Genomic DNA, 27,595 nt, shown 5'->3' with positions numbered 1-27,595 from the left:
GATTTGTACGGGTCCAGGTTTTGCAGCTCTTTCAGAACATCTGCTATCTGAATTTGGGTAAAGGAGAACCTGGAGAGGCTTGGGCGAGTAGCTGGGGGGCGGAGCTGTTGGCCGAGGTTGGAGTAGCCAGGCGAAAGGCATGGCCAGCTGTTGAGAAATGCTTGTTGAAGTTTTCGATAATCATGGATTTATCGGTGGTGACAGTGTTACCTAGCCTCAGTGCAGTGGGCAGCTGGGAGGAGGTGCTCTTGTTCTCCATGGACTTCACAGTGTCCCAGAACTTTTTGGAGTTGGAGCAACAGGATGCAAACTTCTGCCTGAAGAAGCTGGCCTTAGCTTTCCTGACTGACTGCGTGTATTGGTTCCTGACTTCCCTGAACAGTTGCATATCGCGTGGACTCTTCGATCTTATTGCAGTCCGCCACAGGATATTTTTGTGCTGGTCGAGGGCAGTCAGGTCTGGAGTGAACCAAGGGCTATATCTGTTCTTAGTTCTGCATTTTTTGAACGGAGCATGCTTATCTAAAATGGTAAGGAAGTTACTTTTAAAGAATGACCAGGCATCCTCAACTGACGGGATGAGGTCAATGTCCTTCCAGGATACCTGGGCCAGGTCGATTAGAAAGGCCTGCTCACAGAAGTGTTAAGGGAGCGTTTGACAGTGATGAGGGGTGGTCGTTTGACTGCGGCTCCGTAGCGGATACAGGCAATGAGGCAGTGATCGCTGAGATCCTGGTTGAAGACAGCGGAGGTGTATTTGGAGGGCCAGTTGGTCAGGATGACGTCTATGAGGGTGCCCTTGTTTACAGATTTAGGGTTGTACCTGGTGGGTTCCTTGATGATTTGTGTGAGATTGAGGGCATCTAGCTTAGATTGTAGGACTGCCGGGGTGTTAAGCATATCCCAGTTTAGGTCACCTAACAGAACAAACTCTGAAGCTAGATGGGGGGCGATCAATTCACAAATGGTGTCCAGGGCACAGCTGGGAGCTGAGGGGGTCGGTAGCAGGCGGCAACAGTGAGAGACTTATTTCTGGAGAGAGTAATTTTCAAAATTAGTAGTTCGAACTGTTTGGGTATGGACCTGGAAAGTATGACATTACTTTGCAGGCTCTCTCTGCAGTAAACTGCAACTCCTCCCCCTTTGGCAGTTCTATCTTGACGGAAAATGTTATAGTTGGGTATGGAAATCTTAGAATTTTTGGTGGCCTTCCTGAGCCAGGATTCAGACACGGCAAGGGCATCAGGGTTAGCAGAGTTTGCTAAAGCAGTGAGTAAAATAAACTTAGGGAGGAGGCTTCTGATGTTGACATGCATGAAACCAAGGCTTTTTCGATCACAGAAGTCAACAAATGAGGGTGCCTGGGGACATGCAGGGCCTGGGTTTACCTCCACATCACCCGCGGAACAGAGGAGGAGTAGAATGAGGGTGCGGCTAAAGGCTATCAAAACTGGTCGCCTAGAGCGTTGGGGACAGAGAGTAAAAGGAGCAGATTTCTGGGCATGGTAGAATATATTCAGGGCATAATGCGCAGACAGGGGTATGGTGGGGTGCGGGTACATCGGAGGTAAGCCCAGGCACTGGGTGATAATGAGAGAGGTTGTATCACTGGACATTTTTTTAATTTTATTTTATTTTATTTTACCTTTATTTAACCAGGTAGGCAAGTTGAGAACAAGTTCTCATTTACAATTGCGACCTGGCCAAGATAAAGCAAAGCAGTTCGACAGATACAACGACACAGAGTTACACATGGAGTAAAACAAACATACAGTCAATAATACAGTATAAACAAGTCTATATACAATGTGAGCAAATGAGGTGAGAAGGGAGGTAAAGGCAAAAAAGGCCATGGTGGCAAAGTAAATACAATATAGCAAGTAAAACACTGGAATGGTAGTTTTGCAATGGAAGAATGTGCAAAGGAGGTGGGACAAAGGAGGTATCAGGGGTATGAAGAGTGGAACTAGGGGCTCCATTGTAAACTAAAACAATGATAACTAACCTGAACAACAGTATACAAGGCATATTGACATTTGAGAGAGACATACAGCGAGGCATACAGTAATCACAGGTGTTGAATTGGGAGAGCTAGCTAAAACAGTAGGTGAGACAACAACAGCTAATCAGCTAGCACAACAACAGCAGGTAAAATGGCGTTGACTAGGCAGGGAGGGTCGGATTACCTACACACAGAGCCTGAGTGCGGCTGGGGCCGACAGATAAAACATAAACAAGCAGAATGGAGTACCGTGATTAATGGACAGCCCAGCATGCATCAGCTATGTAGCCAAGTGATCAGTGTCCAGGGGGAAGCGGTGGATTGGGCAGGGAAGCTGGACTGGCGAGTATTATCCAGGTTAAAAAACTGGCTGGCTGTGCAGAAGGTAAAAGGTAAAAGCCGCTAGTAGTGGCTAACAATGACTAAATAGCTTGTAGCTAGTTAGCTGGTTAGCTTCTGGATGTTCTTGAGTGTATTCTAAAAATTAAAAATAATAGCGGTTCCGTATCACATTGGGTGAGGCAGGTTACCGGAAGGTATAAACAAATTAAAAATCGAAAAGAGATTGAAAGTAAATATGGGTCCAGTGAGTGTTTGGGACGCGGCGATTCAGACGGTTAGCAGGCCTGTGCTAACAAGCTAACAGTTAGTAGGCCGGGGCTAAACAAGGTAGCAGTTAGCGGACCGGGGCTAAACAAGGTAGCAGTTAGCGGACCGGGGCTAAACAAGCTAGCAGTTAGCAGACCGAATTAGCAAGCAGGGAGATAGCAAGGGCTAGAAAGTTAGCCTTTAGGGGGCGTCGCGATGGGGTGAGTCTGTTTATGCCTCTTCGTGCGGTGACATCGATAGACCGGTCGTGGGTCCGGATATTGTAGCCCAGGAGTATGCTTCGGTGGTAGCACAGTAGCTCTGGCTGGGATAGTTTCAAGCTAAGTGGGTGGAAACGCTAGCCAGGAGTAATCATCCGGGGTTGCGGTTAGCTAGTTAGCTAGTTGTGAAGATCCAGCTGAAAATGTTCCGTTTGCGATGGGAATCCGGGGATAAAAAAATATATATAAAAAAAAATATATATATATATAGGTCCGTTATGCTCTGGTTAGAGTCGCGTTGTTCGAACTGGCGAGTGCTTTCCGAGCTAAAGGTTAGCTGATGACCGGTTAGCTGAAGACCGCTAGCAATGGTTTGCTGACTGATACCTGGTAGTTAGCTGGCTAGCTTCAGTTGAGGGGATCCGGATCCGAAGTAAATATAAGTACTTTAGAAAAAATAGCTACATTGGGTGAGACGGGTTGCAGGAGAGTATTTAGAAGTTGAGGTTTAGCAAAATGTTTTAAAAGATATGCGAAGAAAGATATGTTTTAAAAAACGATATATACGATATATACAAGGGACACGACACAACAAGACGTCCGACTGCTACGCCATCTTGGATCATTACTTAAATGATAGAGGAGTGAAAAGAATACAAATATACAGAATAAAAATATTCCAAAACATGCATATTGTATGCAACAAGGCACTAAAGTAATACTGAAGAAAAAAACATGGCAAAGAAATGCACTTTTTGGCCTAAATGCAAAGCCTTATGTTTGGGGTAAATCCAACACAACACAACACATCACTGAGAAACTGGCTCCTTATTTTCAAGCATGGTGGTGGCTGCATCATGGTATGGGTAGGCTTGACATCGGCAAATACTGGTGGAGCTTCTCATGATAAATAAATGTGATGAAGCTAAGCACAGGCAAAATCCTAGAGGAAAGCCTGGTTCAGTCTGCTTTACACCAGACACTGGGAGAGAAATTCCCCTTTCAGCAAGACAATAACCTACAACACAGGTACAAATCTAAACGTGTGTTGCTTACCACGAAGACATTGAATGTTCCTGAATGGCCAAGTTACAGTTTTGACTTAAATCTGCTTTAAAATCTATTCTATTCCACTAAGCTAACATTAGAGCTAATTTTAGGTCCCCATTAAGTATCAACATTTTTTGGGGGATGAAACATTGAATTTGGCCTTACTGCTATTAGCCCATAGAAAAGCATTGAATAACAGGTTCATACATGGAAAAACAGATGGTCAATGAGTTAGGTCGCCATTGGCGGATGAGGTAAACGAGACGCAGCCCATGCAACAAAAAAAACTGATATCTCTAGCTTAATCAGAAAATAATAATAATCATCTTTCTTCGACTTTGACATTAGAGCATTTTGTGTAGATTGTTGACACTTTGTAGCACAATAACATTTTAAGAAACCCAAGGGACATGATGAATACTTTTGAAAGGCACTGTCTGTACAGTACATCAGAAACACCTGCAAAGCAGCCTACTGAGCCAAACAGTCTTTCGATGTCCACTTCCTATTGCTATATAAAGCTACAGTTGTAGTCGGAAGTTTACACACACCTTAGCCAAATACATTGAAACACAGTTTTTCACAATTCCTGACATTTAATCCTAATAAAAATTCCCTGTCTTTAGGTCAGTTAGGATCACCACTTTATTTTAAGAATGTAAAATGTCAGAATAATAGGAGAGAGAATTATTTCTTTCAGCTTTTATTTCTTTCATCACATTCCCAGTGGGTCAGAAGTTTACATACACTCAATTAGTATTTGGTAGCATTGCCTTTAAAATGTTTAACTCGGGTCAAACGTTTCGGGTAGCCTTTCACAAGCTTCCCAAAATAAGTTGGGTAAATTTTTGCCCATTCCTCCTGACAGAGCTGGTGTAACGGAGTCAGGTTTGTAGGCCTCCTTGCTTGCACATGCCTTTTCAGTTCTGCCCACAAATGTTCTATAGGATTGAGGTCAGGGCTTTGTGATGGCCACTCCAATACCTTGACTTTGTTGTCCTTAAGACATTTTGCCACAACTTTGGAAGTATGCTTGGGGTCATTGTCCATTTGGAAGACCCATTTGCAACCAAGCTTTAACTTCCTGACTGATGTCTTGAGATGTTGCTTCAATATATCCACATAATTTTCCTTTCCTCGTGATGCCATCTATTTTGTGAAGTGCACCAGTCCCTCCTGCAGCAAAGCACCTCCACAACATGATGCTGCCACCCCGTGCATCACGTTTGGGATGGTGTTCTTCAGCTTGCAAGCCTCCCCCTTTTTCCTCCAAACATAACAATGGTCATTATGGCCAAACAGTTCTATTTTTGTTTCATCAGACCAGAGGACACCAAAAAGTACGATCTTTGTCCCCATGTGCAGTTGCAAACTGTAGTCTGGCTTTTTTATGCCGGTTTTGGAGCAGTGGCTTCTTCCTTGCTGAGCGGCCTTTCAGGTTATGCGATATAGGACTCGTTTTACTGTGGATATAGATACTTTTGGACCTGTTTCCATAGTAAGGAATGAGTTTCTTGAAATGCTTATGCAAGTAGCTATCTAGCTAACGTTAGCTGTACTAAATGTGTAATGTTATGGTATCAGAACTTCGGAATAAAGTGAGAGGTCATAGTTACATCTATTTACAGGTTTCTAGCATGAGAGATCGGCCCACTGCAGGCTTGCGATTTCTCAGCACAAGCATCCCCAGTGTAATACAACGGAGGAGCAATGGTGAGTTTATGATGCCTAAATAGCTAGAAACTACAATGGTGCTCATAACAGCCGATCAACAACCAGAATAATTAGCTAACTAACTAGTTGACTTGGCTATTCCTTTTGCCTTGCCCCACCTACCCCGATGTAATGTTAACCTCATGTTACTGTTGTCACTGACATGCTTGACATTCTGATTATCTCGAACAGAATACAGGCCTATACTGTGAAAATATGCAGCTCAATATGCAGAACAATATCAACACACATTATGTGCTTTCTTTCTGAGGTAGGGTTCAGTGGAGCTGTAGCTGGGTCAGGGTATTGTGAAAGCCAAGGGAAAGGGCTGCACTCGGGGTAGGGAAGTTCTTTGGGGGCAAACAGTTTGAATGGGCTTGACAATGAGAATAAGATAATAAACAGCCCAATTTCTGTAGCCTACAGTTCACCAGATTATCAAACCTGTCATTTGCGTGTTTATCATCCCAAAGAGTTGCATGTGGAGCACAGGCTGTGATCATAGTACCACTGAGACACGACACAATCTGCGTTGTCTTTCTGCATTTACAACCAACCCAGTATATGTGAAAATGTGCGTGTGTCTTGCGATACAGCAACATTGGTATGCATACCTGAAGCCTCAGTGCATACTCGCATTCCAGGGAAAAAGCCAAGAGTGGACTATTCCAGCGATGACTTCAGTTATCACCCAGATGATGACACTATCTGTGGTGGTGAACTGTAAGATACAAGGTCACTACAGTGTAATGGTCATTTATGACTAAATGTGTTTTACTGATACATTTTATAGTTGAAATGTGTTGCCCAGAAAACTACTGTTTGACTGGCATTGTGTGCAGTTGTGGTCTTTGACATGTGAACTGGACATGGAGGACAGGATTATAACATGAACAAAGAAAGTAAAAATGTAATGTCACGTTTACATGCGTTCTCCCTGTGGGAAATGTGATACAATGGGTATCATATGTCCTAATTAGATCTAAAACCCATTATAGGCTTCAATGAGGAATATGATGTCTTAAAGTGTTAGGGTAGTGAGGTCTGCACAACGCATCACCGGGGGCAAACTACCTGCCCTCCAGGACACCTACACCACCCGATGTTACAGGAAGGCCAAAAAGATCATCAAGGACAACAACCACCCGAGCCACTGCCTGTTCACCCCGCTACCATCCAGAAGGCGAGGTCAGTACAGGTGCATCGCCGAGTAGTTGCCATACCAGGCAGTGATGCAACTAGTCAGGATGCTCTCGATGGTGCAGCTGTAGAACTTTTTGAGGATCTTGTCATGCCCTCTTCACAACTGTCTTGGTGTGTTTGGACCATGATAGTTTGTTGGTGAACACCAAGGAACTTGAAACTCTTGAATACAAAATATCCTAAGTCTTAACAGCATAGAAAATTCCCTACTATGATATACAAACGTACATCAGGAGATCGGTTTACCAATGACTTCATGATCTAAGTTTAAACCCAGCTTTGATTCTTCCAAGAGCACCAACTCCCAATATCTCCTATCATCTAATTAACATCACTTTGCATGGACCTAAACATTGAAACAAAGGCATGAAACTTCACACGCATTCACACACCTCAACACTGTATAATAAGTGTCGCTCCTCTTTGAATTATCTGCTGTACAGAATAACACAGTTTCTCTGTAACAATACATCCATAGCACTTACAGTACAGTGAAGCATATCAACATTCATTGCTCTTCATGAACTCTTCAAACAATCCAAACATGACAATTGAACTCACAGAATATCATTCATTTAGTCAGTGACCCGAGGGCTTCCGTGGGAATGTCTCTTCATCGAGATTGCCACAGATCAGGTGTGTTTGATCCGTGATAACCCACAGATTGGTCTTTCACTCAAACAATGTCATAAATCATGATTAAGTCAACACACTCTACTGCCACACCAGCCAGTCGCAAGTCGCGAGTATCACCTTCTCTCAGTCTTCCACTACATGTGTGAAAACACCCTGAGAACGAAGGAAACCACAGTGTGCAACTGTGTCTTTAGAAGCTCACACCTAGTAGGGGGGGGAAATAGTTTTAATGATATTCCACCCATAGAGTTGTAGGAGATATATCGGCTGTGGGAAGAGACTAGGGGAGACATAGCAGAATGAAAGGCAAATGTTTGGGTTTGACCTTTACTTCAGTCAGTCAGCAAATTTTGGGAGGTTGCATGGAAAAAAGCACCATGCCAATAAACATACTGTAGTCCAAAAATCATTTTATTTTTCATTGAATACATACAAATACATAGACACAATACAAACAGACACAATTCACATGTACAGTGCCTTGCAAAAGTATTCACCCCCCTTGGCATGTTTCCTATTTTGTTACATTACAACCTGTAATTTAAATAGATTTTTATTTGGATTTCATGTAATGGACCTACACAAAATTGTCCAAATTGGTGAAGTGAAATAAAAAAAATTACTTGTTAAAAATTTTTTTTTTTAAATAAGTGGTGCATGTGTATTCACCCACTTTGCTATGAAGCCCCTAAAAAAGATCTGGCGCAACCAATTACCTTCAGAAGTCACATAATTAGTTAAATAAAGTCCACCTGTGTGCAATCTAAGTGTCACATGATCTGTCACATGATCTCAGTATATATACACCTGTTCTGAAAGGCCCCAGAGTCTGCAACACCACTAAGCAAGGGACACCACCAAGCAAGCAACACTATGAAGACCAAGGAGCTCTCCAAACAGGTCAGGGACAAAGTTATGGAGAAGTACAGATCAGGGTTGGGTTATAAAACAAATATCAGAAACGTTTAGCATCCCACCATTAAATCCACCATTAAAAAATGGCCCACCAAAACTCACGGACCAGGCAAGGAGGGCATTAATCAGAGTCAACAAAGAGACCAAAGATAACCCTGAAGGAGCTGCAAAGCTCTACAGCGGAGATTGGAGTATCTGTCCATAGGACCCCTTTAAGCCACATACTCCACAGAGCTGGGCTATACGCAGAGCGGCCAGAACAATTGCTTAAAGAAAAAAATAAGCAAACACGTTTGGTGTTCGCCAAAAGGCATGTGGGAGACTACCCAAACATATGGAAGAAGGTACTCTGGTCAGATGAGACTAAAATTGAGCTTTTTGACCATCAAGGAAAACGCTATGCCTGGCGCAAACCCAACACCTCCCATCACCCCGAGAATACCATCACAGTGAAGCATGGTGGTGGCAGCAACTGGTCAGAATTGAAGGAACGATGGATGGTGCTAAATACAGAGAAATTCTTGAGGGAAACCTGTTTCAGTCTTCCAGAGATTTGAGACTGGGACGGAGGTTCACCTTCCAGCAGGAAAATGACGCTAAGCATACTGCTAAAGCAACACTTGAGTGGTTTAAGGGGAAACATTTAAACATCTTGGAATGCCTAGTCAAAGCCCAGACCTCAATCCAACTGAGAATATGTGGTATGACTTAAAGATTGCTGTACACCAGCGGAACCCTTCCAACTTGAAGGAGTTGGAGCAGTATTGCCTTGAAGAATGGACAAAAATCCCAGTGGCTAGATGTGCCAAGCTTATAGAGACATACCCCAAGAGACTTGCAGCTGTAATAATTGCTGCAAAAAGGTGGCTCTACAAAGTATCGGTTTGTGTCAAGAACTGCAATGCTGCTGGGTTTTTCACGCTGAGCTGTTTCCGCTGTGTATCAAGAATTGTCCACCACCGAAAGAACATCCAGCCAACTTTAAACAACTGTGGGTAGCATTGGAGTCAACATTGGCCAGCATCCCTATGGAATGCTTTTCGACACCTTGTAGAGTTTATGCCCTGAGGAATTGAGGCTGTTCCGAGTGTAAAAGTGGGAGGGTGCAACTCAATATTAGGAAAGTGTTCCTAATGTTTTGTATACTCAGTGTATACTGATGTTCCCTTACAGCCTGCGCTAGAGGTTCTAGTGAAAGTTCAAATAGGCATCCCAGGTTTCCTATTTGGATGCATGCAGTGGGACCACGGTAGAGGGTACGAACCATATGGATAAATGAGGGTGCGAAGCCAAAACGCAAAAAAAGCTGGACATAGATAGTCCCACTCCACGCCGTCAAAGGCCTTCTCTGCATCCAAAGAAAAGACTGAACAAGACTGCTGCTGAGCATGGGCAGCATCAATAAAACTGTACGTAGTAAAAAACGGATATTATCCGAAGCCATACACCCTTTATGAATCCTGCCTCATCTAAATTTACCAGGGATGAAATACAAGTATCCAATCTTCTTGATAGAACCTTTGCATACAGCTTGAACTCACAATTCAAATTTGACAAGGCCCTGTAGCTGGAACATTCCACAGAATCTTTTACACTTTTTAAAAGAAGGGAAATAAGTGCAGTTTTCTGATATCTGTGAAAAGTTCCAACCTCAAGTGAATAATGAATTGAGTCCAGAAGAACAGAACCAACAGTATCCCATAATACAGTGAATAATTTGGGTGGTATGCCATCCAGCCCTGGCCATTTTGATTTTGAAATTGAGTCTAAATAATCTTTCAATTCACCCAAGGTGATGGAAGCATGTCATTTGATTGCATGATTCTCTGAGTGTAGGGAGCTCCAAAGAATTGCTGTTATCCTTCGAAGCCTCCAATGAATACAGTTTTGAGTAGAAGGAAGTGAAGGCTTGATTGATTAGAGAGGTACATAAGTCACCATATTAATTTTTTATTATATCAATGGATGCTAATTGGTCTGATTGCCTCAGTCTCAATGCCAAAAGTCTGCTCAGCCTGCATTTTCATAGTTGTTTTGACAGGTTGGAGAAATTGAGAAATTCTGCCTTGGAGGACAGATACTTGCATTCAGATTTGACAGTTCCCTCTGTCTGTCATCTGTATAGTTGGATCTTTGTAAAGATTCAAGGCAAGATATTTTATTCTCAAGGGAAGATGACTTACAGTTAGGTTCTCTATTCCGATGTGAGGAAAATTATGTACAAGCTCCCTTTATGAAACACTTTGTAAGGAGTGTGAATTGACATCTGATTGAGAATGAACCTCAAAAGATTCTTGACCGCCTTTCTTAATTTGGTTAAAGAAGTCGATATTCTGTGAGAGAGAAACATTGAAATGCCACCTCTTAAAAACATCTTGCGACTAGCAATCCCGGATCCGGGAGCGTAATCATAGCCTCAAACGAATTAGCATAACGCAGCGGACAAAAATACCCCTAGAAAATGTTCCTATTCATGAAAATCACAAATGAAATATATTGAGACACAGCTTAGCCTTTTGTTAATCACACTGTCATCTCATATTTTCAAAATATGCGTTACAGCCAACGCTAGACAAGCATTTGTGTAAGTTTATCATGGCATAATGCTATGCTAGGCTCTGCTGGCAGCAGGCAACATTTTCACGAAAATAAGAAAAGCAATCAAATTAAATCATTTACAAACTTTTTTCCAAATTAGCTCCATAATATCGACAGAAACATGGCAAACGTTGTTTAGAATCAATCCTCAAGGTGTTTTTAACATATATATTCGATAATATATCCGTTGAGGTTTCTCATAAGAAGCGATTGGAAAAATGGCTACCTCAGTATTTTACGCAAGATTTTCTGCGGGAGACATCATGTGACCACTTGCTAAATGTGGTCCCTTACGGCTATTCTTCAACAGAAATGCGTAAAATGACGTCACAATGCTGTAGACACCTTGGGGAATACGTAGAAAACGTAAGCTCATTCGTAGCTCATTCACAGCCATATAAGGAGTCATTGGCATGAGGCGGTTTCAAAAAATGTGGCACTTCCTGATTGGATTTTTATCTGGGTTTCGCCTGTAACATCAGTTCTATTGCACTAACAGACAATATCTTTGCAGTTTTGGAAACGTCAGAGTGTTTGCTATCCAAAGCTGTCAATTATATGCATAGTCGAGCATCTTTTCGTGACAAAATATCTTGTTTAAAACGGGAACGTTTTTCCTCCAAAAATGAAAGTCGTAAAAAGGTTAATTCCAGAAGGTCCAGGGGTGTTCAAAATAAATCAGGGCAGTCGTATGATCGGACAAGAGAATCTAATAGTTGCATGGGTAATCCATTTAAAAATATAATACATTTGAGAAAATTAATGGTGGCGAGAGGAATAGAAGGTGTAGTCCTTGATAGTTGGGTTTCTCAGACGCCAGACATCAAAAATGTTCAATGAAGCCCTTCCTGCAGAGATGTCAGGGTAGAATCAATAGAGTGGTCAACTAGTAAGTTCAAATCGTCTCCCAGGATGAGAACATAGTCTGAGAAATCCTACAACTTAAGCTTTAGACCATAAAAAAGGAGGGGTTGAACACATTAGGTGCACATATTGAGGACAGGCAGAATTGGGTACCATTAAATGTGACCATTACGTAACAAAACCTTCCCTCACTGTCTCCACCGGAAATTCCAATCTTAACATTAATCAACCCGCAAAATATAGAAAATGCGGTGTATAATCAGAGATGTCAGCATTTTTTTAGATGCACTCAAAAGGGTTCCAAAAGGGTTCTTCGGCTGTCTGCATAGGAGAACCCTTTTTGGTTCCAGGTAGAATCCTTTTTGGTTCCAGGTAGTCACCCTTTTATGTTCCAAGTAGAACCCTCTCTGGAAAGGGTTCTACATGGAATCCAAAGGGTTCTACCTGGAACCAAAAGGGTTCTACAAAGGGTTACACTTTGGGGAAAGACAAAGAACACTTTTAGGTTCTAGATAGCACCATTTTCTAAGAGTGTAGACCTATGTTTTTGCTTATAATTTCCTATATGTTTGTAGACTGTTAGTCAACTTGTCTAAAGAGACATGCTGCTTTTCTGTAATTACTTGTTGCCCTAGAACACTAAATAACCCAGTCGAGTCGATTTAGTATTCTAGGTGCGTCTTTCTACACATCCCGAAAATCGGTCTTCTCACGAAAGAGATTTGGGAGAAGAACAGGGAGTATGTCTCAAGGACAAGGTCACTAATCTCTGGCGGCTGGGTAGCAGGACATGTGTGTGTGTCTGTTTGTATGCGTGTGTGTGTGTGTGTGTGTGTGTGTGTGTGTGTGTGTGTGTGTGTGTGTGTGTGTATGGCTGTGGGAATGTGTGGGTGTGAGAAGTCAGTATAAAATTAATTGTTTTGTATTCCTGACTTTAGGACGTTCCCATGAATAAACCTTTTTGACTATCTATTGTAGCTGGGCCGCCGTCTGTTTCATTCAACCAGGATCTTACAAATTCTGGTTTGCAGACGGAGTAATATAATTAAATTGGGTTATGTAGCTGGAGAACAAAATTCTCTAATCAACAAACAAAACCCCAAAATTCAGACAAACTCCAAGCATTGATTATGCAAGAATGGGCTGTCATCAGTCAGGATGTGGCCCAGAAGTTTATTGACAGCATGCCAGGGCAGATTGTAGAGGTCTTGAAAAATAAGTGTTAACACTGCAAATATTGACTCTTTGCATCAACTCCATGTAATTGTCAATAAAAGCCTTTGACACTTATGAAATGCTTGTAATTATACTTCAGTATTCCATAGTAACATCTGACAAAAATATCTAAAGACACTGAGGCAGCAGACTTTGTGAAAATTCATATTTATGTCATTCTCAAAACTTTTGGCCACGACTGTACCTACAGTCAGTATCCAAAATTCAAGCTACTGTTCCATTGTGGACCCCAGGAAGAGTAGCTGCTTCTATTGCAACAGTTAATGAGGATGCTAATAAAATCCAACAAAAAATCTGAAAAGTAGCCTATAGTTCCCTTTACGTGCCATTTTGAAGTCACGTCTTGTGACTGTCACAATCATCACACAATTGCTATCATCCTCTTTTAGCACTTCACCAAATATTGAACAAAGATTAGGCTTCTGGTAATTGGCATGTACACTGAGGATACCAAACATAAGGAACACCTTCCTAATATTGAGTTGCGCTGGATGTCCTTTGGGTGGTGGACTATTCCTGATACACATGGCAAACTGTTGAGCGTGAAAACCCCAACAGCTTTGCAGTTCTTGACACAAACTGGTGCACCTGGCACCTACTACCATACCCCGTTCAAAGGCACTGAAATATTTTGTCTTGCCCATTCACCCTCTGAATGGCACACATACATACACAATCCATGTCTCAATTGTGTTGAGGCTTAAAAATCATTCTTTAACCTGTCTCCTCCCCTTCATCTACACTGATTGAAGTGGATTAACATGTGACATCAATAAGGGATCATAACTTTCACCTGGATTCACTTGGTCAGTCTATGTCATGGAAAGAGCAGGTGTTCATAATGTTTTGTACACTCAGTGTATTTGGAGGGATTACAGTTCTAACGACAGAGAAATTCTGAATGAAAATCCTCAGTGGAAGCATATATAATGAATTTCACAAGAATGATACATTTATGGATTTTAATGCATTGTTTTCTCTTCATTCAACCCACCACACACTCATCCTTCAGCCACACAATATTTCAACCCACGCATCTATGAAGAAGACTTTGGCCCTACAGATTCAGTGCTCCACCACATCCCCACATGCACCACCCCACCCAGCCGAGAACGGTTCCGTTCAATCCCCCGTCACTCTACCAGGAAATTCACAGCCTTTTGAAACAGATGCTGGACAGAGGAGTAGTACGTGAGAGTGCTAGCCCTTGGGCTGCACCTATTGTCCTGGTCAAGAAGAAGAATGGTACATGGCGTTTCTGTGTTGATTACAGAAAGCGCAACTCAGTAACCCACATCCCAGGATCGAGTATTCCTTAACCTGAAAAAAGGATGCCTGGTACTCCACTCTTGACCTCGCCAGTGGCTACTGGCAAGTGGAGGTGGACCCCCGAGACCGGGAGTAGAATGCCTTCACCACCCCGCTGGGCTGTTCGAGTTTAAAAAGATGCCGTTCGGGTTGTGTTACCTGCCAGCCCCTGATGCAAAGGTGTCTGCGGAACCAGGTAGGAGAATCATTGGTTATCTACCTTGACGATGTAACCCCTGAAGTGTCACCTGTTCCAGAGGCAGGTCACTTACCTTGGGCATGTGGTGGGCACCCCGGACCCTGGTAAGGTCAAAGCAGTAAAGGAACGGGTTACCCCTACCACAGTGAGTCAGGTCAAATCATTCCTGGGCTATGTGGGGTATTATATATGATTGATCCCCAAGTTCTCCATGATTGCCATACCTCTCAATAAGCTATTGGGCAGCCAGAGGTTCAGCTCACGAAACAAAAGTGTCCCAGTACAGTGGTCTATAGAGTGTCAAACTGCTTTTGATACCTTGAAAAGTAAACTTTTGGTATATGCTGACTTTTCTCTCCCCCTTCCTGCTCTAAGTAGATGCAAGCTTCCGAGGGCTGGGGGCTGTTGTCTCAAGGGCAGAATGAGCTGGAAAGGGTCATCGCTTACGGCAGCCAGAGTCTGATCGAAACGATCAAAACCACAGCTCCTTCAAGCTATAACTGCTGGGACTGAAATGAGTGGTAACAGAGAAATTTAAACCTTACCTCCATTTTCACCGTTTACACTGACAATAATCCGCTTGGCCATCTGCATAAAGCTAACCTCGGGGCAGTCAAGCAGTTCTGAGCTGCACAGTTGGCAAACTACCAGTTTGACATCAAGTACCATGCAGAAGCCCGCAGTATAAATGCTGATGTCCTCTCTAGGCTTCCAGAGAAAGGAGGTAGAATACTTCATGATAAGCTGTAGACCACACTATCTACCAAGAGAGTTCTTATCTACATTATTAGTAGCTGTGTCTATTTACCACCACAAACCGATGCTGGCACTAAGACCGCACTCAACAAGCTGTATAAGGCCATAAGCAAACAAGAAAATGCTCATCCAGAAGCGGCGCTCCTAGTTGCCGGGGACTTTAATGTAGGCAAACATAAATCAGTTTTACCTAACTTCTACCAGCATGTCACATCCAGAGGGAAAAAAGGCCAATTGTGCGTCGCCCCATGGACCTCCCGGTCAGCTGCGACAGAGCCTGGGCGCGAACCCAGAGTCTCTGGTGGCACAGCTAGCACTGCGATGCAGTGCCCTAGACCACTGCGCCACCCGGGAGGCCCTTAATTCTATTTCTTGGGTTTAAGGGCTTGTAAGTAAGCATTTCATGGTCATACAACACCTGTTGTATTCGGCGCATGCGACAAATAACATTTGATTTACCTCTCCCTGGTTCGCCCAGCCGACGCATGTTCCCACTTACTGATGATGGTTGATGAGGTACACATGGGCTGGGCCCACAAAGGACCAGACGGACCACAACAGCTTGAGAGCTATGGAAACACCTGTTCAAAACCTTTGGTTACCCCAAGCGTGTTCACAGCAACCGAGGGACAACTTGAGTCCACAGTGGTCAAACAGCTGTGTGAATTGTATGGGGATACTTGTGAGGATGAACCAGACACTGTTGACTCTGTTAAACACACTGAGCGAAGAAGTGCAGGCACATTGGGAAGAACAGCTATCCTTCAAGCCTACAACAATACGGTCCACAGCAGGACTGGGTACACTCCACACTTTCTAATGGTTGGTAGACATGCACGGTTGCCCATTCAATGTGTCCTTGGGAGTCAAATGTCCCAAGACAGGTGGATCACTGGGTGCAGCATCATCATGGGGTCCTCCTGGAGGACTTTTTCATTGTTTCCGCAGGAGATCACATGGAAAGTTGGCGGATTGTTGGGACCTCATGCCTTCTGTATCAAACTCAAAAATCCCTTAATACGCCAGACATTATATTTTCTATAGTCGGACTTTTCTAGTTTTAGTGAAGGAAGAGCAATGCTTTTTGATGACATTATGAATGAATCAAACAGGCCTAGCTGCGCTCCGGGCTGCCGCATTCACAAACACAGAACCGGCATGGACGCAACATGTGACACATAAAATCATGTGACTAGCAAAACAAAAACACTGTTTACACAACCTATGGTACCCTAACAACACTGTCACACTATCACCAATAGCAACAACAACCATGCCACATCAAAGGTGACAGGCTGGTGGTTGCTGAAAGACCAGCGACCATAACGGTGACGCAAACAAATTAGCAATACCGAGGTAAAGACAGTTTCAGGTTGGATATTCGACGGATATTCGCCTGTAGTTTTCCTTACGTCCACCAACAGCAGTTAGGGACCGTCAACATAGTGACAAATCTTTTTTTTAAACATTTCAATAGCTCTTTAACCATTACTCCTAAAACTTTCAAAACGGGTACTAGCTAACCCGATGACATACACACATTGCACACACCTTTTTTTTGTCGATTTACGTCTTGCACTATTTTAAATGAATTATTTACATTTTTTGAATTTCAATTACTCATTGGTCATGTGACCTAGTGACTTCAAACAAGGTTCAGAATGTCCACTGATTACCCTTCTATATTGCACACCCTTTAGTTAGTCCATTTTCATCTCACAAGATTTTACATTAATTTTCTAAATGTAAAATTTCAATAGATCCTTGGTCATGTGACCTACTGACTTCAAACATGGTGCAGAATGTACCCTTCTATATTACACTCTTGTTTGTGTAACTGTAAAATCACGCAGTTTAACGTACATTTTACAGTTTAAATTTCAATTGCTCCTTGGTCATGTCAATTACACACATAAGAAGCGTGCAGTGGATATACACCCATACGGCATAACCTCTAGTTATATCTCTTATATGTTGTTGTACATTAATATTAGTTTGACAATTAGGGGGTTCAGTCCAGTGTTGTGTTTACCCTTTTCTTTAATATTTATCTATAATAATTGGTAGTTCTAAGTACTTATTTTCCCAGTTTTCCCATAGGAGAGAGACAGATAATATCTCCTTACTTCGTTAATATCAACCATAAAGGAAAAGGGCAAAGTACGAGAGTCATGCTATTAATTGTCCAAAGCAGGGATGGAGAGTGAGCTAGTGAGGTAGGCTGCAGTGGGTTTGTTGGTCAATACATATACTGAACATGTAACCACAGTAATGATGGCCAGTAAATCAATGAATAAAAATGGAATATTGACAAATTAAACAGAAATTGTACACCTTTAATCTTTTCCAACGTGTCAACATACAATTAAAAATAAGTATGAAACATTTCACAGTGTTAACTTTCTCTTTATCCCTGGTTGATGTACATGTCAGAGCCTCTTCAGTGTGGATGGGGTATAGCATACATTTTCAACAACAAAGACAGCACTTCCAGTTTGTGTTGTTTGCTCTGTTTAACTATTTTGTCTTCATTCCTAGTTACAGCACATGGAACCACCTTTGGCCTGCAAAACATTCAATCTAAAACAAAATGTAACACGTTATAAATAATATCAAATATCAATGTAGTATGACGAATTAGCCACCCATTGTGTTATATCATAAATTGTCTTACATGCCGTCACTGTTGTCAAAAGATGATAAACATGTTACTAACCCAGGCAGTCTTTGTGCTACATCCAGGTTCTTTATCAGTGGCACACATGAAGCAGTTGTTGGCTTTGTTGAACTCTGAAATCATAGGCATGAACTGAACAAATGACTGTCCGACACAACTACATAAAAATAAAGAATTTACATTTACTTTGAATTAAATGTCATTACAAACCAGACATTTTTAGTATATCCTCAGCCATTTATTTTCGCACTTGCTCCATGTGTTTTTGAAGGTTCCATATCAATTTGGGAGGGGATGTTGGGGAAGTTCTGTGCAACTTCCTTGGCCATCTACACCAAAAAATAAAATATTTTTTGATCTACTTGTCACATAACAGCTAACCAATCATTATTGAAAATATAACTATCAAACCTGCATTACAAAAACCACACAGCTGAAGGTGTCCTGCTGCATGGTGTGAGTTATTTCCCCTCCTTTCCACTTCATGTCCGTCGTCTTTTCCATGGCAGGATCTCATTTTGAAGTTCTCTCTTTTTTATGTAAACATAATGGAATTCTGATTAGTTATAGGCAAATGAATACACAAGCCAAATGTGTATGCTGTTTTCCTTATCACTATAATCTAGTAGTAATTTAGTAGCAGAGGTCATTTCCTTTATGTCCCATTCTACACACACAGCTTAAATTATAGGCACTGAACCATTTACAGGACAATAATAAAAGTAGCATATAGGATCCAACCCTATCACAGAGTGAATAAATGTAGAGCGTTTGTGGACTTTAAGAAAAAAATATTAAGTGACAGTTTCATCAGTACGTGCCTAAAGAAAGTCCTCACAAAGATCACAGATGACAGTGCCCATCAAGTCTATGACAATAGAGAATGAATTGTAAGCACAAGTGTGTTTGTCAAAATAATATCTGAAAATGTCAGTTGTTGAACATAATACTTCTATTTGCAATAGCAATTTATGATATATGCAGTTGAGGAATATTCCATGTACCAACACTACACGGACATAAGACATTCCCACACAGTATTTTTTGTTTTTTTATTTCACCTTTATTCAACCAGGTAAGCAAGTTGAGAACAAGCTCTCATTTACAACTGCGACCTGGCCAAGATAAAGCAAAGCAGTGTGACACAAACAACAAAACAGAGTTACACATGGTATAAACAAACGCACAGTCAATAACACAATAGAAAAGTCTATATACAGTGTTTGCAAATGAAGTAAGATTTTTGCAATTCGTTCCAGTCATTGGCAGCAGAGAACTGTAAGGAAACGCGGCCAAATGAGGAATTGGTTTTGGGGGTGACCAGTGAAATATACCTGCAGGAGCGAGTGCTACGGGTGAGTGCTGCTATGGTGACCAGTGAACTGAGATAAGGCGGGGCTTTACTTAGCAAAGACTTATAGATGACCTGGAGCCAGTGGGTTGGGCAAAAAATATGAAGCGAGGGCCAGCCAACGAGAGCATACAGGTTGCAGTGGTGGGTGGTATATAGGGCTTTGGTGACGAAACAGATGGCACTGTGATAGACTGCGTCCAATTTGCTGATTAGAGTGTTGGAGGCTATTTTGTAAATGACATCGCCGAAGTCAAGGATCAGTAGGATAATCAGTTTTACGAGGGTATGTTTGGCAACGATTCTAGATTTGATTTTGGATTGGAGATGCTTTAATATGAGTCTGGAAGGAGAGTTTACAGTCTAACCAGACACCTAGGTATTTGTAGTTGTCCACATATTCTAAGTCAGAACCGTCCAGAGTAGTGATGCTAGGCGGGCGGGCAGGTGCGGGCAGCGATCAGATGAAGAGTATGCATTTAGTTTTACTTGCATTTTTAGAGCAGTTGGAGGCCACAGAAGGAGAATTGTATGGTTAGTTAACACAGTGTCCAAAGTAGGGCCAGAAGTATACAGAATGGTGTCGTCTGCGTAGAAGTGGATCAGAGAATCACCAGCCGCAAGAGGAACATCATTTATGTATACAGAGAAAAGAGTCGACCCGAGAATTGAACCCTGTGGCACCCCCATAGAGTCTGCCAGAGGTCCGGACAACAGGCCCTCCGATTTGACATACTGAACTCTATCTGAGAAGTAGTTGGTGAACCAGGCGAGGCAGTCATTTGAGAAACAAAGGCTGTTGAGTCTGATGATAAGTTCCTAACATCCCTAGCATCGAATAGCGGTGGCTATTCAATGCTAATGCGGTACGCCACAGGATGTTTTTGTGCTGGTCAAGGGCAGTCAGGTCTGGAGTGAACTAAGGGCTATATCTGTTCCTTGTTCTACATTTGTTTGAATGGGGCATGCTTATTTAAGATGGTGAGGAAAGCAATTTTAAAGAATAACCAGGCATCCTCTACTGACAGAATGAGGTCAATATCTTTCCAGGATACCCAGGCCAGGTCGGTTAGAAAGGCCTGCTCGCTGGTGTTTTAGGGACCGTTTGACGACGATGAGGGGTGGTCGTTTGACCGCGGACCCATTAGGGACGCAGGCAATGAGGCAGTGATCAATGAGATCCTGGAAGACAGCAGAGGTGTATTTTTTTTGTATTTTGAAAACAGCAGAGGTGTATTTAGAGGACAGGTTGGTCAGGATGATATCTATGAGGGTGCCCAAGTGTACAGATTTGGGGTTGTACCTGGTAGGTTCCATGATAATTTGGGTGAGATTGAGGGCATCTAGCTTAGATTGTAGGATGGCCGGGGTGTTAAGCATATCCCAGTTTAGGTCACCTAACAGTACAAACTCTGAAGATAAATGGGGGGCAATTCATTCACATATGGTGTCCAGGGCGCAGCTGTGGGCTGAGGGGGGTCTGTAACAAGCGGCAACAGTGAGAGACTTATTTCTGGAAAGGTGGATTTTTAAAAGTAGGGCACAGACCTGGATAGCATGACAGAACTCTGCAGTAGATTGCAACTCCACCCCCTTTGGCAGTTCTGTCTTGGGGGAAAATGTATACACACACAGAGGCATTTTTCAGCTATGATTTTACCACCCAGAATCCAGAATGGATATGACAATGTGACCAGCACAGGATGTATTACACCCTTACAACGATCTACTTTTTGATCTTTTTGACTTCTTATTTGGTAAACTGCTACTGTGTGTCAAGAAAAGAGCCCCAATTAGGGGTTAGTGTACTCCAGTAAAAAAGGTCTGGTTTAGATTAAAAACTATTGTCCTGTGTCCCTTTTCATAGGGGCATGAGAGACTAGTCAGTGGTAGAATTGAGTTTGCACTTTATTGGCCCAAATACCCACAGACCCACAAGGTTGAGGTTATTCATGGACAGTAATTAGTAATCATTATTTTTTTGCATTGATGCATTGGGTCTTCTAACTGTCCAAGAACAGGATCCAAAGAGTTAGGAAATATTTTTTCACATAAATACAAAAGGAGGATGTCTCTCCTCATACCTCTGGTACTTTTGTCAGACTGCCAGACTGTGCACCACAGAGCCAATCAGGAGAGAATACATACAGGTCAACGGTGCCAATTGAAAGTCAAGGGGTGTGTCGGTGCCTTTTGGATTACTCTCTCTATACAGAGAACACCTGTGGTTCAAGTCAAGAGCTACCCTTCCCCTTTCAGTCTGCTCTGCGCATGTCTTAAAGTGACAGAGCCAGCAGCCAAAAGAGTTTTTCACAGTATGTCATAAAAACGTATTACACTTATGAATGTATGTAAAATGCTAATATGTATTAGATCCAGTACAATGGAATAACTAACACCTGAATTTGAATGCAGCGTGTTCCGATTCCTCCTTCTCTTTCTGTCCAGCAGGGTCAACCAAAAACACTTGGCCTGATGGTTCATGCAGGTACTGGGGAAGCAATATTGAAATGTATTGATCCCTTAAATGATTTTACTATTAAATGACCCATATCACAATCCTCATACCTCTTCACAAAAATGTGCCTAAATCAATTTTGGAAAAAGGATTTTACTCAGAAAAGACATAGGAATTTATTTTTCCAGTTAGAAATAGTAGGCCATGCATCAAATAACTATTTTCATCAGACAAATTAACCCTCAAATGCACTATTGCATTTTGTAAGTTGTCTGCACGTGGCTTGTTTTGAATGCACTGAAATATCAAATCATTATCAGGTTATGTAAACTGCGTTCTAATACTCAACGTAGAAGGATTTGTCTTAATGTACAGTATATGAAAGTGATGCTATGAAAAAGATTATTTCACGTTATCAAGCTCACTCTGACTGACAAACCACTACCTATTACTGTGATTAAAAAGCGCATATGAAACATTGTTTTTCATGAGGCCTACCTGTGCGCCTTCCTTTAAGCACCTCTGTTCAAACACCTCTCTTGTCCTTGATCCATACCACATACAGCCATTTGCGGATCTTTACAGTGTCCATGTGAAAGATAGTTATTGCGAGTATGGAACATTTGTTAACTTAAAAAAATGTTTGTTTTTTTACACGCATGTAAAATGAAGGCCTGCAAAGCTGGCAGATTTCAGTCTAATAGCATGAGATGAAAGTAGACAAACATCAGAATGTGCAATATAAAAGGTATAGTCAGTACACATTCTGAACCTTGTTTGAGGTCAGTAGGTCACATGACCAAGGAGCTATTGAAATTCTACATTTTGAAATATTAATGTAAAATCTTGTGAGATGAAAATGGACAAACTAAAGGATGTGCAATGTGTAGGCCCACAGATTGGACATTCTGAACCTTGTTAGAAGTCCGTAGGTCACATGACCAAGGAGCTATTGAAATTATACATTGATTTTAAAAAAATGTAAAACCATGTGAGATGAAAATGGACAAACTATAGGGTGTGCAATATAGGAGGGTAGTCAGTGGACATTCTGAACCTTGTTTGAAGTCATTAAGTCACATGACCAAGGAGCTATTGACATTTTACATTTTGGAAAATGAATGTAAAATTTTGTGAGATGAAAATTGACAACCTAAAGGGTGTGCAATATAGAAGGGTAGTCAGTGGACATTCTGAACCTTATTTGAATCAAGTAGGTCACATGACCAAGGAGCTATTGAAATTCTAATGTAAAAAAAGGTTTGTACTTTGTTTACGCTCCCTAACTAATTCAACTAAGAATACAAAATGCTGCTCACATTTCCACGTTTATTAGCGTTGGAAAGTGAATGAATGTCCAAATCGTGAAAATAAGACCTGTGCAAATTGGTGCGCAATTTTTCCAACAGCATGACCATTATTTGGTGTCTGTGGCTCAAGTGGTTTGAAAGCGCGAATATCCAACTTGAAACTGTCTTTACCTCGTTATTAGCAACAACATCCACCTTGAAGTTGATAACTATAGAATAACTACCTTCAAAGTAATGACTCGGGCCTTCGGTTGTGAGATGAAAGCTTCTTTTTAGTAATAATACTTGTTCACATTACATTTTACCACTTTAGATTCTACAAAACAATAAAAGAAAGTAGCTAGCGAAAGTCAGGATAATCTTGTCACTTGTACATAACTGGCGTGTTCTCGTTTTTTAGTCCTTCTTTTCGCAAGGCATTCTGGTACTTGCAGTCAATAGCGTAAACCAATAGTAACCAATACAACAGAAATATGTACATAGTTCTCTCAATCTCCATTACATGAATTCTAATACAATTACTCTTACAAATGTAAATAACTGTCAAATAAAATATCTTAAGCTACAGCTCAATTAATTAATTGTAAGCATTAACTCTGTAACCCATTAAAGTTACAACATCCTCCTCCCCGATGAACAAATGTGTTCAGATAAATCTCTCAACAGTATATCAACTGAATAGGTCTTCTCATCAAAGTCCCTGAGAAAGTACGAACTGAGCATGACCTAACTAGGCTATCTGGGCCTTCTGTCCCACTTTTGACTGAGTTAGCTCGATTTTTCTACCCAGAGACTACCAAAGAAAATCCTGATTGGATATTGTTTCTCTTCAGTATTAACCATTCTCTTTCCAACAAAAACTGAAGAGTTTCAATCAAAAGATCATAAAAATGATCGTAAAAATCAAAATGAAATTTAATTAAATATATACAGTACCAGTCAAAATTTTGAACACCTACTCATTCAAGGGTTTTTCTTTATTTTTACTATTTTCTACATTGTAGAATAATAGTGAATACATCAAAACTATGAAATAAAACTTATGGAATCATGTAGTAAAAAAGTGTTAAACAAATCAAAATGTATTTATATTAGAGATTCTTCAAAGTAGCCACCGTTTGCCTTGACAGCTTTAGGGCTCCCACTCAGGGCTCCCGAGTGGCGCAGCGGTCTAAGGCACTGCATCAGTGCTAGAGGCATCACGACAGATCCTGGGCTGTATCGCAACAGGCCGTGATTGAGAGTCCCATAGGGTGGTGCACAATTGGTCTAGCGTTGTCCGGGTTAAGGTTTGGCTGGGGTAGGCCGTCATTGTAAATAAGAATTGTTCTTATTTTAATTGTTTTATCAATGTGTATTCGCTTCTGAGTCTCAGTCTCTTCAACCCAGCAAGTGAGGCTATTAGCTGTCGTAAAGAAGTGACTCTGGAGGCTGGAAAGTCCCGCCTATCACACTGTCAAATGAAGCACAATGCTGGAAATCTATCTGCATCCACATGAACTAGTCCCGGCATTGTTCTTTGACAAACACAGAAGGTTGTAAATTTAATTCAATAGAAGAAAACAGAGGGGGAGAGAGACTGCCAATTCCTAAATGTAGCAATTGGCTACAGTCTTTCTCTCTCCTTCTCTCGCTCTGTTTTATTGTATTGAATCATATGTAGCCTAATACTTAAACACTTATCTAAAGTGGGCAGGAGGGAACACTTGAAATCCACTAATCTGAAATATGTAGTTTGGCTGTTATAAGGTATTATATAAGCCAACGGTCATCTATTAGGCATTTATTCAGTAATATTAATTCTATATCTAATAAATGTGTTCATTCATTCATAAGTAGGAAGTTGCTGGGCCCAGCACATGCAGTGTGGTCCCCTGTTCTTCTGGTACCAGTGCAGTGGGAAAGGATACTAGTTTTAGCAGAGACAGCTCAGAAGTAAGTACAGTAGATATAGGAGTAGAGAGACACACAGATGTAATGTCAGTTAATATGTTGGCTCTATATGTAATAGCAATTAACACTTAGGAGTGACAGTGACAGACAGAGTGACAACAGAGGAGCACAAGGAGAATCACAGACAGAAAGACAGTGACAGGCAGACAGAGACAGACTGCTACCAGGGAGGCAACAGAGGCACAGTTAAACTGGTGAGTTTTATCTCCAGTGGTGCTTTTACCTGTTGTATTTTTATTAAACATGAGCTGGACCATGTTTCACCAGTCACCGGAACTGTAAAATGAGAGAGGGGAATTTGTCCCAGTACGCCCTTGTTTTTAAGAGACACTTCCTACCTTTCCCAAATAAAGTATTGTTAATTGTGAAACGTACCAGGTTGTCAGTCATACTTTGTGAATTTGCACCATAACCAGAGTTCTCATATCTGACATGTCTAACTCTGGCTTGCCTTACATTTAAAGGTTAGCACAGCAGCTGTGGGAAGAGAACATGACCACAGATATGCACTTGCTGCACGTTTGCAACACTGTCCTATACCATAATACTGTAGTTAGCAACAGTTTACACATCAAATCAAATTTTATTTGTCACATGCTCTGAATACAACAGGTGTAGGTAGACCTTACAGTGAAATGCTTACTTACAGGCCCTTAACAACAATGCTTTAAGAAGTTAAGAAAAATAAATTAAAAGAAGTGTTAAGAAAATATTTTAAATAGAAAATAAAAGTAACAAATCATTTAAAAGCAGCAGTAAAATAACAAGCGAGGCTATATCCAGGGGGTACCGGTAGAGAGTCAATGTGCGGGGGCACTGGTTAGTTGAGGTAATATGTACATGTAGGTAGAGTTAAAGTGACTATGCATAGATTATAAACAGAGTAGCAGCAGCGTAAAATAGGGGCCTGGGTAGCCATTTGCTTAGCTGTTCAGGAGTCTTGTAGCTTGGTGTAGCTGTTAAGAAGCCTCTTGGACCTCGACTTGGCGCTCCAGTACTGCTTGCCGTTCGGTAGCAGAGAGAACAGTCTATGAATAGGGTGGCTGAAGTATTTGACCATTTTTAGGGCCTTCCTCTGACCTCCTGGTATAGAGGTCCTGGATGGCAGGAAGCTTAGCCCTGTGATGTACTGGGATGTACACACTACCCTCTGTAGTGTCTTGCGGTCGGAGGCAGAGCAGTTGCCATACCAGGCAGTGATGCAACCAGTCAGGATGCTCTCGATGGTGCAGCTGTAGAACCTTTTGAGGATCTGAGGACCCATGCCAAATCTTTTCAGTCTCCTGGGGGGGAATAGGCTTTGTCGTGCCATCTTCACAATTGTCTTAGTGTGTTTGGACCATGATAGTTTATTGGTGATGTGGACACCAAGGAACTTGAAGCTCTCAACCTGTTCCACTAACAGCCTCGACGATGAGAATGGGGGCGTGCTTTGTCCTCCTTTTTCTTTAGTCCACAATCATCTCTTGGACACAGGGACTATGGTGGTCTGCTTAAACCATGTTGGTATTACAGACTCAGTCAGGGAGAGGTTGAAAATGTCAGTGAAGACACTTGCCAGTTGGTCAGCGCATGCTCGGAGTACATGTCCTGGTAATCCCTCTGGCCTTGTGACTGTTGACCTGTTTAAAGGTCTTACTCATATCGGCTACGCGGAGAGCGTGATCAGTCGTCCGGAATGGCTGGTGCTCTCATGCATGTTTCAGTGTTACTTGCATAGAAGTAATTTAGCTCATCTGGTAGGTTTGTGTCACTGGGCAGCTCGTGGCTGTGCTTCCCTTTGTAGTCTGTAATTGTTTGCAAGCCCTGCCACATCCGACGAGCGTCGGAGCCGATGTAGTACGATTCAATCTTAGTCCTGTATTGACGCTTGCCTGTTTGATGGTTTGTCAGAGGGGGGGATCTCTTATAGGCTTCCGAGTTATAGTCCCGCTCCTTGAAAGCACCAGCTCTACCCTTTAGCTCCGTGCGGATGTTGCCTGTAATCCATGGCTTGTTTGGGTCTACTTAAACAGTTAACAGGGTGGCAGTAGCACCATCAGAAACCATTTACAGATTTTTTATAAATTGGAAATGACAATAACTAGTAAAGAAATTAGTTCTAACCATAATCACCTTGGCCCAATCGCTGAGTCATATTGTGGAACACTGAGGTGTGTGGTGTGAGTAGGCACTTTTCCCTCATGATCTTGAAGCCAGTGGAGGCTGGTGAGAGGAGCTATAGGGGGACATGTGGTTTCCATGTTTGATACCATTCCATTAATTCCATTCTAGACATTACAATGAGCCAGACCTCCTATAGCTCCTCATACCTCTGCTTGAAGCCCACCCAACACCATCCTCTGTGGAACTATTCAACAGTGAGAAGACCAGTCAGTGGGTTAACTAACAAGGTAGGAAACCACAGTGTGCAACTGTGTCTTCAGAAGCTCACACCAAGTAGGCGGGGAACAGCCCCGTTTGCAAGACTCATGATGCTCCACCCTGAGAGTTGTGTCGGAGACAGCGGCTGAGGAAAGAGACTAGGAGACAGAAGCGAGGGATTTAATAATTTCAG

The 27,595-nt window shown here is 41.9% G+C and overlaps 1 long non-coding RNA gene across 2 annotated transcripts; it reads right to left on the bottom strand.

Moving 5' to 3' along the window:
- Nucleotides 1-17,607: 17,607 nt before the first annotated feature.
- Nucleotides 17,608-23,495, bottom strand: LOC112256479. Of its 2 annotated transcripts, XR_002954420.2 has the most exons (5): nt 23,310-23,495; nt 18,378-18,496; nt 18,177-18,295; nt 18,006-18,079; nt 17,608-17,869 (listed from the first exon to the last, which is right to left on the bottom strand). It is a non-coding gene; the product is annotated as an uncharacterized LOC112256479 (long non-coding RNA). The 2 variants fall into 2 exon arrangements; XR_002954419.2 differs by having other exon boundaries at nt 18,006-18,295.
- Nucleotides 23,496-27,595: the final 4,100 nt, after the last annotated feature.

This window comes from Oncorhynchus tshawytscha, linkage group LG08, assembly GCF_018296145.1.
Source record: "Oncorhynchus tshawytscha isolate Ot180627B linkage group LG08, Otsh_v2.0, whole genome shotgun sequence".
Classification (NCBI taxonomy): Eukaryota; Metazoa; Chordata; class Actinopteri; order Salmoniformes; family Salmonidae; genus Oncorhynchus; species Oncorhynchus tshawytscha.
This window is presented reverse-complemented; position numbering and strand designations above follow the sequence as displayed.